Genomic DNA, 20360 nt, shown 5'->3' on the forward strand with positions numbered 1-20360 from the left:
TGCTTGTGGCTTGTTGGGAAAATCCCACTTTGCCAATAAAAAATAATGATTCTCTAACTTACATAATGACTCCTATCAATCATGTTAACAACGTCAGCAAAAGGTTATCTTGGTAATTTATCTGTATCAGCTGCTTCTCACTGCCACTCAGGCAGTTAGAGATGCAGTTGCAAATGTGAGATTGTAACAATTTGGAGGAGATCGATTACCCAGGGAACACAGCTGTCTTCCCAGCTGAGGATGAGGAAGAAGGGTCATTTCTTGCAAGACTGGGGCTAGAACTGTTTGCAACAGAACAAAGATACCTGAACTATCCTCCAGTACAATATACAATTATTTAACATTTAATAATGGTAGAGTATGGGCTCCAAGCATTTCATTTATTCAACAAATAAAAATATACAAATATATGTGTGTCAAGGAACTTAAGTACCCTTAAAGTGTGTATGTGACCGCACAAGTGCCAGTCCATGGTAAGAGCATACACACAGAACAAAAGTAGAGGAGTGCCTGGGTAGCTCAGTTGGTTGAGCTTCCAACTTCGACTCAGGTCACCATCTCCAGGTTTTTGAGTTCAAGCCCCATGTCGGGCTCTGTGCTGTCAGTGCAGAGACAGCTTTGGATCCTCTGTCCTCCTGTCTCTCTTCATCTCACATACTCTTGCATTCTCTCTTTAGAGTAAGTAAATTTTAAAAGAAAACTAAAAAAAAACCCGAAACAAACAAAAAACATGAGTAGAATTCCAACTTCACAATTAGTACCTTACCAACATGCCATGGTATGGCAGTAAGATAAGAAACTATACCAGAATGTGAACTTAAAATTTTCAGTTATCCTTATGTGATCATGAAGGAATTACTAAATCTTTCACAATTGCTGTTTCCTTATCTAGAAAATTAGAGTTGTGGTATCTCCTTTACTGAGGTGCTATGATTATGCAAAGCATTTCTACAGCAGAGATGTCAAATTTGCTCTCATTTTCTTATATAGTTTCCTTTCCTAGCCACTAAGATGAGCTTAATACCTCTCCAATTTGATCATTAGGATTTATAGCCTTGGGATGCCTGGGTGGCGTATTCTGTTAAGCATACAACTCCTGATTTCAGCTTAGGGTTGTGAGAGTGGGCCCTGCCTTGGCCTCCACACTGGGTGTAGAGCCTGCTTTGAGCTCTCTCTCTGTCACTCTCCCCACCTCTCCATTTTACTATCTCTCTCTCAAAAGAAAAATTTTAAAAAGAAAAAAAAAAAAGACTTACACTCTTAAATCTGAGTTAAATGTAAGATCCAGAAATTTCAAGTGGACATACTATTTATGCATGGTAGTGCTAGATACCATAGAGAAATTCATGTTTTTCTCTTCAGCTACATTTTTTTAAGCAGGTTTCACACCCAGCATGGAGCCCAATGCAGGGCTTGAACTCATGACCCTGAGATCAAGACCAGAGCTAAGATCAAGAGTCGAAAATTTAACTGACTGTGCCACCCAGGAGTCCCTCCTCAGCTACATTTATTTATTTTTACATTTTTTTAAATCTAAAAAATAAAACATTCATATTGTAGTATATAGTTAATATAGGAAAAAAAAGAGGGAGCCAAGATGGCGGAACAACATGGAAGGTTTTATTTTGCATGTCGCATCCATGAAATACAGTCAGATCAACACTAAACCATCCTGAACACCTAGTATACTGATCTGAGGATTAACACAACAATCCGCACAACCTGAACCACAGAACTCAGCAGGTACATGGCGTGGAGAGGTAAACTGGGGGAGAGAGAAGCCACAGAGCTGTTTTTGCTTGTGGAGAGAGGATGGAGATGGGGGAGGGGAGAATACAGGAAAAGCAGCCGCCCTAAAAGCAGCTGGAGAGAAAGTGGCAAAGTAGAAACAGCCACAGGGACTAAACTAAAAAGGGAAAGGAGAAAGGAGAGGGTTTCAATTCCATTAAGACTATAAAGAGGGGGAGCACAGAGTCTGAAACTCTGCAGCTGATACCTCAAGGTGCTCTGGTGGGAAGGTCGAATACCCAGGAGCACAGTGAAGTCGGGGCAGTCCTTGGGCCATATGGGGAATGGCGGTTCCTCTGCTGGGAGGACATGAGGTAGAGGCTGTGTGCCCCGCCCCCCCCCCCACCCCAACAGGCAAAGGTACCAGCAGACCACGGAGAACAACCACATTTTCTGGTGCTGGAACAAGGTCCTTAAGGGTGAAGCCTGGTGCCAGGTGCGTGTTGTGATTTTCCATAATCCCTGAAACACTGCTGCTATGTGATGGTGTGAACATTTTCTGGGGTGGGCTGGCACCCAGCTGCAGTCTCTGGGCATCAGCAGCAGCATGATTCTGTGAATATTCCTGGGTGCAGCCAGCACCCAGCCACTGCTCAGTGAGACCCTCCCCCAGAGGATCTGAGCAGGTCAAAGCCGCTGTCCTTCAGAAGTGAGGGGTCAGGAAACACAGCATCATCTGAGATAAAACTCAGGAGGGAAGTGCTGCCTGGTAACCTGATGCCTGGGTCATGGACAGTGTAAAAGCAGGGAGTGGACAAGCCAGTGACAAAGGACGGGTGCACAATTGCTGGTTGGGGAGAGCAGAGAGTTCCAATACTAGAGACTGGGTAGCTGGGTGACACCATTTTCACCCCTCCCGTGCATGCGCATATACACCTACAAGCCCAACAACAATTCACTCCACTAAACTAAGCAGCACCATCTAGTGGACAATGGAGCCATTACACAAAGCCCCGCTGAACCGGGCCAACCTCGCTCTTCAAAAATACCACAAATCTCTCTGCTGAGTTTATGGACTATAAAGTGTTTCATAGTGTGACTTGTAGGGGAAACTGATGTTATTTCAATCGTATTTCAGTCTGTTTGCTGGTCTATGTATTCAATTTTATTTTTTTCTTTTTCTTTTTTGTTTTCTTTTTCTTAAATGCAGAAAGAGAAAAAATTATTTTTATTTTTAATTTTTCTTAAAAATTTTTAATTTTTCTTCCACTATATTTCTTACTTTTTTGTAAATTTTTGAAATTCTATTTTTATTCCATCATTTCATTTTATTCTATTTCATTGTATTCATTTTTTCAAATTTCAAATGTTTTCCTTTTGTTTTCTTTCTTTTCCTTTCTTCTCTTTTTCCCTTTTTTACTCTAATCTATCAAGCTCCTTTCAACAACCAGACCAAAACACACCTAGGATCTAGCATCACTTATTTGATTTCGTTTTTTTATGTTTTGTTTTAATTTTAAGTTTTTTTTAATTTCAGTTTTTTCATTTTAATTTTTCTTTATTAATTCATTTCCTTCCTTCAAAATGATGAAAAGGAGGAATTCACCTCAAAAGAGTGAGCAGGAAGAAATGACAGGGACTTAATCCACACAGATACAAGCAAGATGCCTGAACCAGAATTTAGAATCACGAAATTAAGAATACTAGCTGGGGTAGAAAATAGATGAGAAACCCTTTGTATGGAGATAAAAGAAGTAAAAGCTACTCAGGATGAAAAAAAAAATGGTATAACTGAGCTGCAATCTTGAATGGATGCCATGGCGGCAAAGATGGATGAGGCAGAGCAACAAATCAGCAATATGGAGGACAAACATATGGAGACTAATGAAGCAGAAAAAAGAGGGAGATTAAGGCAACAGAGCACAATTTAATCAATGACTCTTTAAAAAAGAACAAATCAGTATCATAGGGGTCCCAGAAGATGAGGGAGATAAAAAGGGGTAGAGGGTTATATGAGCAAATCATAGTAGAAAACTCTCCTAATCTGGGAAAAGACACAGACAGCAAAATCCAGGAAGCACAGAGGACTCCCATTAGATTCAACAAAAACCGACTATCAACAAGGCATATCATAGACAAATTCACAAAATACTCAGGCAAGGAAAGAATCATGAAAGCAGCAATGGAAAAAAAAAAGTCCTTAATCTACAAGGGAAGACAGATCAGGTTTGCAGCAGACCTATCCACAGAAACATGACAGGCCAGAAAGGAGTGGCAGGATATATTCAATGTGCTAAATCAGAAAAATATGCAGCCAGGGCACCTGGGTGGCTCAGTCAGTTGAGTGTCCGACTTCGGCTCAGGTCATGATTTCATGGTTCATGGGTTTGAGCCCCACATCGGGCTCTGTGCTGACAGCTCAGAGCCTGGAGCCTGCTTCGGATTCTGTGTGTCCCTCACTCTCTGCCCCTCCCCTTTGTTCTTGTAAACATTAAAAAAATTAAAATGAAAAATAGGCAGCCAAGAAATCTTTATCCAGCAAAGCTGTCATTCAAAATATAAGGAGAGATTAAAAGTTTCCCAGACAAACAAACATTAAAGGAGTTCATGACCACCAAACCAGCCCTGCAAGAAGTTTTAAGGGGACTCTCTGAAGGGAGAAAAGATGAAACAAAAAGAAAAAAAAAAAAGAAAAAAAAAAAGACCAAAAGCAACAAAGACAAGAAAGGACCAGAGAATACCACCAGAAACTCCAACTCTGTAAGAAACATATTAGCAATACATTCATCTTTCAGTACTCATTCTAATTGTCAATGGACTAAATGCTCCAATCAAAAGACATAGGGTAACAGAATGGACAAAAACATGATCCAACTATATGTTATTTACCAGAGACCCACTTTACATCTAAAGACACCTTCAGATTGAAAGTAAAGGGATGGAAAACTATCTATCATGCTAATCATTGACAAAAGAATGCTGGAGTAGCCATTCTTATGTCAGATAATCTAGATCATAAAATAAAAACTACAACAAGAGATAAAGAAGGGCATTATATCATAATAAAGAGGTCTATCCACCAAGAAGACCTAACAATTGTAAACATTTATGGTCCAAATGTGATAGCACCCAAATATATAGAAAAATTGATTACAAACATAAAGAAACTCATCGATAGTAATACCATAATAGTAGATTCCAAATCCCTACTCACAGCAACAGACAGATCATCTAATCAAAAAATCAACAAGGAAACAATGGCTTTGAATGACACATTGGACCAGATGGACTTAACAGATATATTCAGAACATTTCATCCTGAAGCAGCATAATATATATTCTTTTCCAGTAAACATGGAATATTCTCCAGAATAGATCACATACTGGGACACAAATCAGCCTTCAACAAGTACAAAAGATCGAGATCATATTTTCAGACCACAATGCTATAAACTCAAAATCAACCACAAGAAAAAATTTGGAAAGATAACAAATACTTGGAAACTAAAGAACATCCTACTAAAGAATGAATGGGCTAACCAATAACTTAAAGAGGAAATTAAAAAGCACATGGAAGCCAATGAAAATAATAACACCACAGCCCAAAATCTCTGGGATGCAGCAAAGGCAGTCATAAGAGGGAAGTACATAGCAATTCAGGCCTTCCTAAAGAAGGAAGAAAGATCTCAGATACACAACCTAACCTCACACCTTAAAGAACAGGAAAAAGAACAGCAAATAAAACCCCAAACCAGAAGACAGAAAATAATAAAGATGAGAGCAGAAATTAATGCTGTTGAAACCAAAAAAGAGTAGAATAGATCAATGAAACCAGAAGCTGGTTCTTTGAAAGAGTTAACAAAATTGATAAACCCGAAGCCAGTTTTATCAAAAAGAAAAAGACCCAAATAAACAAAATCAAGAATGAAAGAGAAGAGATCACAACCAACACAGCAGAAATAAAAGCAATAATAAGAGAATATTATGGGCAATTATATGCCAATAAAATGGGCAATCTGGAAGAAATGGACAAATTCCCAGAAACATATAAACTACTAAAACTGAAACAGGAAGAAATAGAAAATTTGAACAGACACATAACCAGTAAAGAAATTGAATTAGTAATCGAAAATCTCCCAAAAAACAAGATTCCAAGGCCGGATGGCTTTCCAGGGGAATTCTACCAAACATCTAAAGAAAAGCTAATACCTTTTCTCTTGAAGCTGTTCCAAAAAATGGAAATGGAAGGAAAACTTCCAAACTCTTTCTATGAAGCCAGCATTACCTTGATTCCAAAACCAGACAAAGACCCCACTAAAAAGGAGAACAATAGACCAATTTCCCTGATGAACGTGGATGCAAAAATCCTCAAGAGGATATTAGCCAACCAGATCCAACCATGCATTAAAAAAAATTATACACCACGACCCAGTGGGATTTATACCTGGGATGAAGGGCTGGTTCAATATCTGCAAAACAATTAACATGATTCATCACATCAATAAAAGAAAGGACAAGAACCACATGATCCTCTCAATAGATGCAGAGAAAGCATTTGACAAAATACAGCATCCTTTCTTGATAAAAGCCCTCAATAAAGTAGGGATAGAAGGATCATACCTCAAGATCATAAAAACCATATACTAATGACCCAATGCTAATAACACCCTCAATGGGGAAAAAATGAGAGCTTTCTCCCTAAGGTCAGGAACAAGATAGGGACATCCCCTCTTGCCACTGTTAGTCAACACAATATTGGAAATCTTAGTCTCAGCAATCAGACAAAACACAGCAATAAAAGGCATCCAAATCAGCCAGGAGGAGGTCAAATTTTCACTCTTTGCAGATGACACGATAGTCTATATGGAAAACACGAAAGATTCCACCAAAAAAACAGCTAGCACTGACCCATGAATTCAGCAAAGTTTCAGGATATAAAATCAATGCACAGAAATTGGTTGTATGCCTACACACCAACAATGAAGCAACAGAAATGAAATCGAGGAATCGATCCCATTTATAATTGCACCAAAACCCATAAAATACCTAGGAATAAATCTAACCAAAGAGGTGAAAAATCTATACCCTGAAAAGTATAGAAAGTGTATGAAAGAAATTGAAGAAGACACAAAAAAATGGAAAAAGATTCCATGCCCCTGGATAGGAAGAACAAATATTGTTAAAGTGTCAATACTACCCAAAGCAATCTACATATTCAATGCAATACCTATCAAATTAGCACCAGAATTCTTCACAGAGCTAGAATTAACAATCCTGAATTTTGTATGGAACCAGAAAAGACCCCGAATAGCCAAAGAAATCTTTAAAAAGAAAACCGAAGCTGGAGGCATCACAATCCCGGACTTCAAGCTGTGTTACAAAGCTGTGATCATCAAGACAATATGGTACTGGCACAAAAGCAGACACTCAGATCAATGGAACAGAACAGAGAACCCAGAAATGGACCCACAAATGTATGGCCAACTCATCTTTGACAAAACAGGAGAGAATATCCAATGGAATAAAGACGGTCTCTTCAGCAAATGGTGCTGGGAAAACTGGACAGCGACATGCAGAAGAATGAACCTGGACCACTTTCTTATACCATACACAAAAATAAACTCAAAACGGATGAAAGACCTAAATGTAAGACAGGAAGCCATCAAAATCCTTGAGGAGAAAGCAGGCAAAAACCTCTTTGATCTTGGCCGCAGCAACTTCTTACTTGACATGTCTCCAGACGCAAAGGAAACAAAGGCAAACATGAACTACTGGGACCTCATCAAAATAAAAGGCTTCTGCACAGCAAAGGAAACAATCAGCAAAACTAAAAGGCAGCCAACAGAATGGGAGATGTTTGCAAACGACGTATCAGATAAAGGGTTAGTATACAAAATCTATAAAGAACTTATCAAACTCAACACCCAAAAAACAAATAATTCAGTAAAGAAATGGGCAAAAGACATGAATAGACACTTCTCCAAGGAAGACTTCCAGATGGCCAACCAACATATGAAAACATGCTCAACATCTCTCATCATCAGGGAAATACAAATCAAAACCACACGGAGACACCACCTCACACCTGTCAGAATGGCTAACATTAACAACTCAGGCAACAACAAATGTGGGTGAGGATGCGGAGAAAGAGGATCTCTTTTGCACTGCTGGTGGGAATGGAAGCTGGTGCAGCCACTCTGGAAAACAGTATGGAGGTTTCTCAAAAAATTAAAAATAAAACTACCCTACAACCCAGCAGCTGCACTACTAGGTATTTATCCAAGGGATATAGGTATGCTGTTTCGAAGGGACACATGCACCCCCATGTTTATAGCAGCACTATCAACAATAGCCAAAGTATGGAAAGAGCCCAAATGTCCATCGATGGATGAATGGATAAAGATGTGGTGTGTGTATATATATATACATACAGTGTGTATATACAGTGTGTGTGTGTGTGTATGTGTATATATATATATATATATATATATATATATATATATATATACAGTGAGTATTACTCAGCAATGAAAAAAAATGAAATGTTGCCATTTGGAGCTACGTGGATGGAAATAGAGGGTATTATGCTAAGTGAAATTAGAGAAAGACAAATATCATAGGACTTCACTCATATGAGCACTTTAAGATACAAAACAGATGAACATAAGGGAAGGGAAGCAAAAATAATATAAAAACAGGGAGGGGGACAAAACATAAGAGACTCTTAAATATGGAGAACAAATAGAGGGTTTTTGGAGGGGTTGTTGGAGGGGGGATGGGCTAAATGGGTAAGGGGCTTAAGGAATCTATTCCTGAAATCATTGTTGCACCATGTGCTAACTAACTTGGATGTAAATTATAAAAAATAGATTTAATTTAAAAAAAGGAAAAAAAAAGAAATTCTTTACCACATAGAATTGTCACGTCTTAAAGAAGATTAAGAAATTAGTTATATATTGGCTGAGAACCCTGAAAATTTGATGTTGAAATAGATTAAAGATGAAGTGCAGAGAAAATACTTCTCCAGAAGTAGTTTGGAGAAAATAAAGTTGGAGGGAGATTAAATATGTGATCTGTGCTTAGTATCTCCTAATTCTGTTAGGGTGTGTGTGTGTGTGTTATCTATTAATTAGAATTCAATTCATAGCCACAGTGATTGAGTAAATGCATGGATCCAGGGAATTTAGTCAGTGATTATGGTAAAAGAGAATAAAACCATCACCCTTGTTTTCTTGAGTCTCAGGATCTGAGGAGAGGCAGGGGAAATCCACTAGGCATAAATATCAGTTAAGTGATATTTTCTTAGGAGGACCTGGATGGCTCAGATGGCTAAATGTCTAACTTTGGCTCAGGTCATGATCTCACCATCTGTGGGCTCAAGTCCCATGTCAGGTTCTGTACTGACAGCTCAGAGTCTGGAACCTGCTTTGGATTCTGTGTCTCCCACTCTCTCTGCTCCTTCCCTGCTTGTCTCTGTCTCTCTCTCTTTCAAAAATAAATAAACATTAATTTTTTTCGGTAATATTTTCTTGTAATCTTTACCTAGACAGAGGTTTATGCTACTTAAGCTAATTAGGAATGATGGTCACGAAGATTTTCAAGTATCTAGATTATAGCCCATGGGAGACCATCTGAGGATCAGTAGTAGACAACTTCCTAGTAGAGACCTTCTCAAAGTCTTTACATTGGTCTGGCCAATGCTTAATAGTTTCATAACTAGAAGAGCTTAAGTTTGTCTTTGAGATATCAAGTAAGACTTGTTTTCTTTATTTTTGAAATTATTGTGCTGGTTTCATCATTTTCAAAACATAGAGCCCTAAATTTTGGCCAAAAATGTACAAGATGACATCAACTTTTCTCACTATTAGTTTTACAAATCACGTGATTCAGGTGGTGTCTGACAGATGTTTCCATTCAAAGATATGGAAAGATATCTTTCACAATTGAAGGTTATACTATAGTGTGATAGTTTGAGGAGTTTACAATTAAGGGGGTTTAGTATGAGGTTATACAGTGGAAGATTATAAATATTCTCTTTCCCAAAAAGATTTCATTTAAGCATATAACACTGATAATCACTGCCTACATAATTATTACATTGGCAATTGCACAATGGTGATTTTAAAAATTTTATCATCCCTTATACAGTTACTAGCTGGCATTCTTATCCCTGAAAAAAGTTTACTGATTTTCACCTCCCCTTCCTCCTTCTCTTCCCTCTTTCTTTCTTTCTTCCTTTCTTCCTCCCTCCCTCCCTCCCTTCCTTCCTTCCTTCTATTTAAAAAATTAACACAGTTCAAATCACTATGTCTGGTTCATTTCTGCTCCTTGCTCCTTCACTGCCAAAACTTGGAGCAGAGAGTGCCTCAGATTCTCTGCTTTCTTTTTGTCTGTGATAAACACAATATAAAATGTCTACTGCATCAAGCTTTAAATTTCACATTATCCTATTTACTTGACCTTGACAGATTTGGCATCCTTTCTCCTGGCTGTGAGCAGAAAGTTCTTGATTTCCTCAAGGTTATGAGGCATAACTACAAAGCCTGCAGGAGAGCATGTGACCTGCAGGAAGCAAAGGGATGGAAATGAAAGAGACTGCCAATATTTGTCTCCTGGCAGTTAAACCCTCCCTTGAAAGAACTGAACATTTTGGGTAAGTGATTTTGAACATTGCTATATATTATTGTTGATGACAAGTTGTCCAAGATTTGGACAGTAGTAGCCTCTCATACCAATCTCTATGTCCTTGTTTTTTCTATATATTCTAGGTAATTGAAGTTCTCTGTGTTCTAATTATGCTAAAGGGATGAGTTTTGTGAGGCTGTGTTTGCTTTGTTTTGCCTTTTTTTCTACCTTTTTTTAATGAGAATATAACTTCTGGAATTTCAAATTTCTTTTATGGTTCCCATTACCTCAGCTACTTAGAATTTCTTGAGTCTGATAGTTTTGCTAGGTTATCTCTCAGAATTGATAATTCCAGATCAATTTTTCCACATACACAGTATACTTTTAAATATACATATTCAGATCTGCTTTTGCAACTCCCAAATTTTCTTGGATTACAGCTTTAAATATTAGTTCTCATCTACAGTTTTGTTTTTTCTTCTTCAAGGATGGATCATCCTCAGCAATCTTTTTTATGTTTTTATTCATTTTTGAGAGAGAAAGAGACAGAGTGCCAGAGGGGGAGGGGCAGAGAGAGAGGGAGACACAGAGACACAAAATCTGAAGCAGGTTCCAGGTTCTGAGCTGTAAGTAGAGAGCCTGATGCAGGGCTTGAACCCAAGAGTGGTGAGATCATGACCTGAGCCAAAGTTGGTTGCTCGACTGACTGAGCCACCCAAGCACCCCATCCCAACAATCTTTTATCTCCATCACTATTTGGTTGCTTTAGCTAACTTCATCTAATTTCTTTTGTGAAATTTTCAGTTGTTTCTATTGGAAAACAGGCATAATTGTGACTTTTCTTCAGTTATAAATTGTTACGTATTTTTCTCTGTCTTTAATTTTTGTTTTCTACATTTGGTTAATTTTCATTTTGCATCTTTCTCTTTTTGTCCATTTCTGAGTCTATAAATCTGTGACTTGAGGTTGTTTTCTTTCTACTGTAAAGACATAATGAAAGATATTTAGTTCAATTTGACATATTATGGTATAGTTTACTTCTGTTTTGAATATTTTTAGGGAGGTGATTTATCATCAACTGAAATATTTTCTAGTGGTCAATGTTCTTATACTAAATTTACACAGTATATCTCATTAGACAGCTTTTATTCATTTTCAAATGTTTTATATTATCCTGCCCAAGTAATAACAGGTGATTTTATACTCACAGAGTGGAGTTTGAATAACTCACTAGGTTTCTCAGTTTAAAAGCGTCTCTTTTGGCACAGTGAAGTACGGGCCATTAAGAAATAACACTCTTTGGAGGAGAAGCTAGTATTTCTTCTGATTTTGTGGTTTCCTCTCTCCTTCTGCCCTTTTCCCTCTCTCTCTCTCTTTCTTTCTCTCTCTCCTCCCCACCAAGTTTGCAAATAAACCTCTGGCTCCCAAACCCAATTCTTCCTGATACTGTTCTTCTGTTCTTTGGACACATTTTATAGCTACTTTCTTTTAACTTCACAATATCAAGTATCACGACCCACTGATCAGGTGTGTTCTTATTTCCCCTTTCAGTGTAGAAGTCTTCTCCCACCCTTTTTAACTCTTAAGGTGACTTATGTCAGTGTTCTGTAGTGGTGGACATAGGCTCCCTTCTCCTATTTTATAGTCTCTATCTGGCTCTGTTTCAGTATGAAGTGTGGAGCTAAATTTGCTGGTGTTTTATATGTATTTTCTTAATTATTATAACTTGAGGACTGTAGAATTCTCTGTACTGTAGTTATGTGTCAAGTATGGGTGATGTATTATTTTATTTGATCTTTCCTGTCAATGGTACATTTTTTTTTTTTGGAGGAAATATGAAGAGATTCTGATTGAAGAAATCTCTGTTATCCCACAGTTTCCAGTAAGTCCCTTTTTCACTTAATTTTTACTATAGACAGCCTAAGTAATGAGCTAGAATATTGAGGATTACACCATTTTTTGGTCAACATAATGACAGAATATATGTGAATTTAGTAGTTTAGTCTATGCCTAGGGAAATGAGCCCACCTCACTCATGGTGTAGAGACTGACTACTGCATAAGTTCTAACACAAGGTTTAAAATGAGCAGAGGTGTCATAGGTGAATCAGGAGAGCTTTTCCACATAAGGACTCAGGTTTAAGTGTGTCTACTGCATTAGAGTACATGTTAAAGTATTTGAGCAAAAGACACTGAATGTAAAACCAAGAGATTATACAGTATGGCTCTCATATCACTGTTGACAAAGGAACTTTCTGTGTCCAACAGACCTGAGTCCAATTTTATAATTATCAGATACCCTTTTCTTGAAATTTAGTACTGATTAAATATAAATGTCTTAATAATTATGGGAAAATAGCAATGGCTGAGACTTTACCTAAATATCATTGTCCATTATTTTTTTCTCACTGATGGCCTTCTTTGACTTCTTTTAATGTCTTTCCTCCTAGTCATTTCCAACTATATCCCAACACCAGTATAAATCCCAGGTGAGTTTTGATAAATGCTCTCAAAGACCAATGGGTAACTTCCTAGGTGCTCACTTACCAAGATTTTTGCATGGAAGAGAGGATACTAGAAATGCTAGGTTGTTCATCATAGCCTCCAATTAATTCATAGTCTAAAACACTCTTTTAAGTTGTCATATCTGTGAAGCTCCTTTCCTCAAGCAAAACCAGATGGCGTAATGCATCTATCCAAACCAACCCATTAGCTTCAGTGTTTTGTTCTGTTTCTGTTTTTTGGCAATGTCACTTTCATCCCACCTTTTGAAATTGTGATTCATTCTCTCTGGCTTTGCAATGCCTTTCAGATTATATTCTGAGTACTGTCTTACTCATTAAAACATTTGTCTCCTCACTATAAATCATGACTTGGCTTTCCCTCTAGCTAACTTGTCTTAATGTATCTTGGATAAATTCTGTGTATGTTTAGATCTGGACAAACATACAACTATGTCACTGAGATGAACCGCCACTAAGATAATTCTGTTTTCCAGTGGGAACTAAAAAATAATTGATGGCTTCAAAATTCATTAAGTATTTATTGAGTACCTGACATGTAACAATGTATTGTGGTGAAGATATGATGGTAAACAAGAATGATATTCTCTCTCCTTTCACAGAGAATTTAGTTTTATGAGATAGAGAAGCAAATCAAAGTTGTCTTTTTTTTTCTTTCTTTCCCATAAAATAAGTAATGCTATTAAAAGGAATTCCAGGATATCAGGGGAAAATCTATGCATACATAATGAGATGGAAGGGGATCTCTAACTAGTTAGAGAGAATATAAATGGAGACCAAAGAATGTGCTGAAGTTGTAACTTTAAAGGATTGGGAATTTTATCAAGTTGTCTTACCCACTTCCAACTAATTGAGCTATCCCAGCTTAGGGTCCAAGTAAGAACACAACAGAGAAAATCCACCCCTATGGTGTACTACCCAAATTCTTAATCAAAACAAAGTAACCAGTGTAACAAAACAGTCATTCCTTTATGCACTAAATATGGAATATCTTGTAACACACAATAGTTAACTGTAACAAAACTCAGTTATCTGGGAGTGATAGGACACTACAATAAAAATTTACAACTTGTGGCACTGACTTTAAAATGGTGGATGGAGGCCAGAATTTTCTTAAGAAGCCTGTTGAGGAGGTCCTGAAAGACAATGAGGGAAAAGTTTCTGGAGACTGGAGAAAAAAAAAGGAAGAAAGAAAAAGAAAAACGAGAGACACTACCTATGTAATAGCAGAATGTTTGGCAACACTGTAGCCTGAGAAAATATGGAAAAGAGAAAGAGTGCCCAATTGACTCATGGATCTGGCTAGGAAATTTATAGGCAAAACATTAAAACATGGCAATTGGCTTCTTCAAGCTCACTATGTTAAAATATGACAAGAGGAAAATGAACTAAAGAAAGACTGTTGATTTTTTTAGGACAATTTAGAGGAATCATAAAGCAATAAGAACTTGTGTTCTGAAATAAAACTTTTAACCCCCAGCAAAATATTCACAAAGTTAAAGAAAAATGTAGTTGAGAGACTGTTACAGGCATCCGTTTGTATGTACTGGATAGGTGAGCACAGAAGCCGACTTGTGTATTCCAAACACAGCAAAAATAATAAAAATAACCAAGTAATCCAGCTGACAGTCAGAAATGAAGGCCCAAACGTAGACTCAGTTCATCAAAGCAAGCTGTCTCTGGAAATTTGCATCACCCTAGTTGAGGATTCCAGTCACTATGGAGCACAGATAAGACACCTCCCCCGTGCTCTGCCTGGGTCTTAAACCACAAAATCATAAGCACGCTAAGATGGTTGCTTTATGGGATACCTGGGTGGCTCAGATGGTTAAGCATCCAACCCTTGGTTTCGGCTCAGGTCATGATCTCATAGTTTCATGGATTCAAGCCCTGTGTTGGGCTCTGTGCTGGCAACATGGAACCTACTTGATATTCTCTCTCTCTCTCTCTCTCTCTCTCTCTCTCTCTCCCTCCCTCTTTCTCTCCCTCCACGCCCTCCCCCCTCACACACACACTGTCTCTGTCTCTCTCAAAATAAATAAACTTCAAAAAAATTTTTTTAATATAATGGTTGCTTTATGCCACTAAAGTTTGGGATGGTTTGAAATGCAGCAACATATATAAATATATTGCCATTAAATATTCCCAACTAGGTGCGTAGTTGTGTGATGGTTAATTTTATGTAGCAACTTGTCTGGGCCAAGGAACGCCCAGAGAATCGGGCTAAATATCATTCCTGGATGTGTCTGTGGGGGCGTTTCTGAAATAGATTAGCATTTGAATTAATGGACTGAGGAAAGCTGATGTTCCTCACCAATGTCCATAATCATCACTCAATCTTCAGGCCTGAATACAACAAGAAGGTTGATTTGTTCTCTGCTTGATTGCAGGAGTTGTGACGTCAATCTTCTCCTGACCTAGGTGCTCCTGGATCTCAGGCCTTCAGACTCTGACTGGAAAACAACATTGGCTCTTTGACTCTCAAGCCTTCAAACTATGCCAAATGCTTTCCTGGGTCTCTCCGTTGCAGAAAGCAGAGTATGGGACATCTCAGTTCTCTCTATACTCTATACTCCACAAGCCAGTATTAGAATAAATCTCTTCATATATTGTTCTCTTTCTACTATTCTATTTCTCTGAGAATCCTGACTAATTCACATTACCAGCCTCAAGATCTAGAGAATGCGTTACGCTAGAGGTACAGATGTGGAATCCATCATAGTATAAATGACAACTGAAGCGATGAAGGCAGATGAAATAACTCAAGGAGAGTGAGTGAAAGTAGTAGAAACGATACTAGAAATGATCATAAGAGACAATTAAATAGTTATGCACAAACACTTTACCTACTCTACTAGAAAGATTTACAGATGTTAGAGCTGCAAGAAAGAGGCGATTTCTTATCTTGTCTGGGCAGATCACAGACGACTGTAAAGAGAAATTATGCACGTACGTAGTTTGAGGTTTGAGTGAGGATTCACCAAACGAAATGGCGAAGAGGAATGGAGCAGCCTGCTCCATATTCCTGTAGGAACAATGCAGAAAAGCTGGTTGGCTCTCCATCAGAATGTGTGCTCCTCTTTCAAAATCTGGAATTGTCACTGGGAGAAGGTTGCCCAGCAACAAACTGTAGTTCCCAGACACATATCTTGTGACTTTATTCTTACCAATGGGAAGTGAGCTTAAGGGATGTCTGTCCCTTCTGGGCCAGAATTTTAAAAAGTTTTTTTTCCCCATTGTTTCTATCTTGGTTAGAAGAAAAATCTGAGAACCCCAGTAAATGGAATCAGCCTGGGGCCTGAACTGCCACGTGGAGATACATCACCTGGTGTCCAGGAACACCCTCATTTTACAGTTTCATGAATACAAATAAAATTCTATTTTGTTAAGCCACTGATATTTTGTGACTTGTAACAGCACCCGACATCACCCTCTTCTGTAGCTATCGTAAACTGTTTTAGGTTAGGGTATTAAGGAATATGGACAAGAGAGCATGAGAGTTTTTGCAGGGATGAGGTGTATACGATCTTACATGTTCCTGATTGTATTTAACACAGTTTCTTAAAGACAAGTAACAATATATTGGCATGATCAAAATTATCTTTTGAGATCTTAGTAAGCACGGAAAATCATGTGATTGCTTTTCATCCCAAATTTACCTCCTCCATGAACACAGGGTATCAATAATTGGAGTCTATTTGCCCACATTGGCAAGCCACGTCTACGTCATTTTCATCTTACTCTATTTTACTATCCTTTTGCAGAAAATGCACATGTGAGGGAGAGGGAGAGAGAAGTATAATTTTTAAAATGCAAGAAAACATACAGTGAGCTTCTAATCGCCCCCCACATTCAGAGGCTTATGTGCTGCAGAGGTTGGATTCATCGGATGGTGAAATAACAGTACTTTTTCCCCCCACTGAACTTATTACTGTGTGTCTCACACTGTGAAGAAAAAGTAATGAGTGAAATGTAACCATTTGATAGCTCTATTGTGTGTATGTGTTGGTAAGTGTAAAGGAAGAGGGGAAAAGACCTTAGAGTATCTGAGCTATATTTTTTACAATAGGACACATTACATAACTACTTCTTGTTGAACTGTAATTATAACAGAGCCACCTTTATAAACACGAATACAGGGGAAACTAATTAGACACAGACAATAAGTAAATATTATTCTCTTAATTAGATCTTCTTCTACTGGAAATCCTGCTTTGTTCCTGCTACTCCAGTGTGAATGACATTTGAATCATAACAGTGTCTCACAAAATGGTCTTTCAGGGATGAAAAAGACAGGCACAATGTCACAGTCGATGAATGCCTTTTCAAATCTTTGCTAATCTGAAGTCAATGAAATGCAGTCCCCAAAACAGCTGCTTTTGCTGATTTGTATACCCGCATAATTAGAGCTGAAAGTGTTCAGTGCGCATACTTTCAGTATTCATATATTTTGATAGTTCTTTTGTCACATATTATTTTTACATAGCTGGTTACTATCTCATAGTTGGAACGCTCAAGGTTGGGTTAGGATGAGGAATCTAGAGGGCAAATACAATTTGATGGATTATCAGTTCTGACCATCCTCCATCCTTAAGTCAGTATACCTTGGTCTGTCTGTCTCTCTCTCTCTCTCTTTCACCCTCTCTCAATTGTTTCTGATCAGTGCACCTTTGTCTGTCTGTCTGTCTGTCTGTCTCTCTCTCTCTCACCCTTTCTCAATTGTTTCTGATCAGCACATATATATTTTTTAATTTTTTTTTCAACGTTTTATTTATTTTTGGGACAGAGAGAGACAGAGCATGAACGGGGGAGGGGCAGAGAGAGAGAGGGAGACACAGAATCGGAAACAGGCTCCAGGCTCTGAGCCATCAGCCCAGAGCCTGACGCGGGGCTCGAACTCACGGACCGCGAGATCGTGACCTGGCTGAAGTCGGACGCTTAACCGACTGAGCCACCCAGGCGCCCCAAGCACATATATTTTAAAAGACATGAGAGAAGAGAAAGATATGTCGAGGTCACATTTTGTGCGAGATGCAGTCGATGGGGAGGAAGACCAGGTTGTATCTTTATGGAGATTATCTTTTATCAAACACCTTTCTCTAACCCTTGAAACAGTCTTGGAGACACACACTCAGTTGCAATAGATGTGTGAGGGCAACGGCCATGTCCCTTGCATAATAAACACACATTTCATCGTGGGACCTGAAGACAGAATTATGCTACCCATTCTGATTAAAATTTGATCAAACAGGCATGTATTAACAAGCATCAGAGGTCCTCAGTGAGTAAAATTAAGATAATGTTAAAACAAGATTTTCTAACTTGAAGGATAAGCAACAACAGCCATTTTTACCTGAAACTCCTATAATGGAAACTAAATTTTATATGAATTTATACTTATGTCTCAGATTTTAGCAAAAAAAAAAAAAAACATTTAAAATTGATTCTGGTGCTCGCTTCGGCAGCACATATACTAAAATTGATTCTGAAATTTGCAAAATAATTCCTACTTTTGTTCCACCTTAGAAGTACTTGGTTTCATTCAATAAGTATATATCCAGTAATCTTCAATGATGGAAACTGAATACATATGAGAATGAGACACAAGCTAATAGACTCAATATCTAAAGAAAAATTTTAATTTTTACTAAAATATTTTGAGCTGCACAGTTATTATCTATAAAACTGTTACAATAAAAATGCCAAGTAGTTGCTCTGGTGATAAATTACAATGTTTAAAATGTCAAGTGGGTTTCTTGGCACAGAATATGCATTAAATAAACAGGTTTTTATAAAAAAAAATTAGCCATCCTTCTAGGGCCTCTGATAGATATAAAATTAAGTAGGATCTAGTAAATATGAACCACTGAGATTTTTATTTCATAATTCTGACCTAAAAATGTCAGTTTCGTATAGTCTGACTGAAAATCTACCCTCCCGGAGCTGAAAATCTAATGGAATTGAGAGCAGCATTCACAGAGAAATAAATTATTAATAACTAGGTAGTAAAACATTGTAATACAGTAAAGCATACTATGGAAATACAGGGATGGAATAGATGAAATCTATCTGGGATGAGGGTAGATTTGGGAAGTTTCATATAAGAGGACTTTCAATTTTGCAAAGAGTTTGTCTGCTTGAAAGAGAGAGGTAGTGAAATCTTCAAGAAATAACAAGTGAAATTGTTCCATCTGAGAATGTATTAAGCTATTTCTGTGACCAGTAAAATGTTTTCTCCAAAAACAGGCAAATAATTTACAAATGGCATAGGCAGATGCACTTTGAGTTTACTATAGCCGAACTTCTGAATATTTGGTTAGGCTGCACACTTTAATAAAAAAATTGCATTCAAATACGGGTAATGCTTTATTCCTACCTTATTTTATTTGAGCATGTATTTGGCCTAGTATGTCTCCTAATAATTAAAGTGTAGATGATCATATATATCTTACAGGATTTTGTAAGAATTCGATGAGTTACTATATCAAAAGTACTTAACTGAATGCCTGGAAGAGGCACCATCAATAAATTATAATTTTTCTCTGTCCCACATATTTAGTAGGTGGCAAGACTGCTTCCCTTAGAGATGGAGATATTCAATTTTACAGGAAATGTTCAACAAGTAATACTTGTTTTCATATCAAAATAATCCTTGCCATATTTTCAGAATGCTGCAGTTTTCTTGTGTTTTTTTTTTAAATCTTTATGTGGTTTTAACCACCACCCCCTCAAATCAGTATTTTCCTATAGCTTCCCCACTTAGGACCTTAAGACCAGGAATTATTTTAGGTTCTTTATGAAATCTGTGATTAAACAGCTTCATTACAACCATTCTCAATAACTTCTTACCCTTAGTAAATGCCCATGCTTCTTTCTAAATATTTTTAAAGTTTATTTATTTATTTTGAGAGAGCGAGTGCAGGAGGGGCAGAGAGAGAGGGAGAGAGAAAGAATCCCAAGCATGCTCTACAATGTCAGCACAGAGCCGAATGTTGGGCTCAGACTCATGTGAGATCAAGACCTGTGCTGACACCAAGGGTTGGACACTTAGCCAATGAGCCACCCAGATGTTGCTCTTTCAAAACTTAAAAAAACAAATCATCTGGCCTTTTTAAATATGTAGAGGAAAATGATTTTCAGAGGGTTGAAGGACAGCAAGAGATGAATTTGTGACCACATGATGGTGGCAAGGCTCAGAGCAGATATTATCATAGGTTACATCAAAGAAATTATATTTACTGAGTCGCCACTATAGGCCAGGACCTGGGGTTTGTACTGTATTTATTTCTCATTATAAGTATACAAGGGTATTATTTTTACCCTAGTTTAAATGATGAGGAAAGTGAGGCTTAGAACTAGGCTTTACTGATCACAAGCCTAAGTGTAGAAGCAGAAGTCAGAGACGGTGGGGAGAGCTTCCCATTTGCACTTGGCACTGTGACCAGCTTCCATACAGTCATTCCTGAAGTTCAGAGACAATGGGGAA

General features: G+C 37.8%; 1 pseudogene; it reads right to left on the reverse strand.

Moving 5' to 3' along the window:
- Positions 1-10032: 10032 nt before the first annotated feature.
- Positions 10033-10335, reverse strand: LOC123577833 (annotated as a pseudogene).
- Between the last annotated feature and the right edge of the window lie 10025 nt (positions 10336-20360).

The sequence above is a fragment of the Leopardus geoffroyi genome, chromosome E2 (assembly GCF_018350155.1).
Source record: "Leopardus geoffroyi isolate Oge1 chromosome E2, O.geoffroyi_Oge1_pat1.0, whole genome shotgun sequence".
In the NCBI taxonomy this organism is placed as follows: domain Eukaryota; kingdom Metazoa; phylum Chordata; class Mammalia; order Carnivora; family Felidae; genus Leopardus; species Leopardus geoffroyi.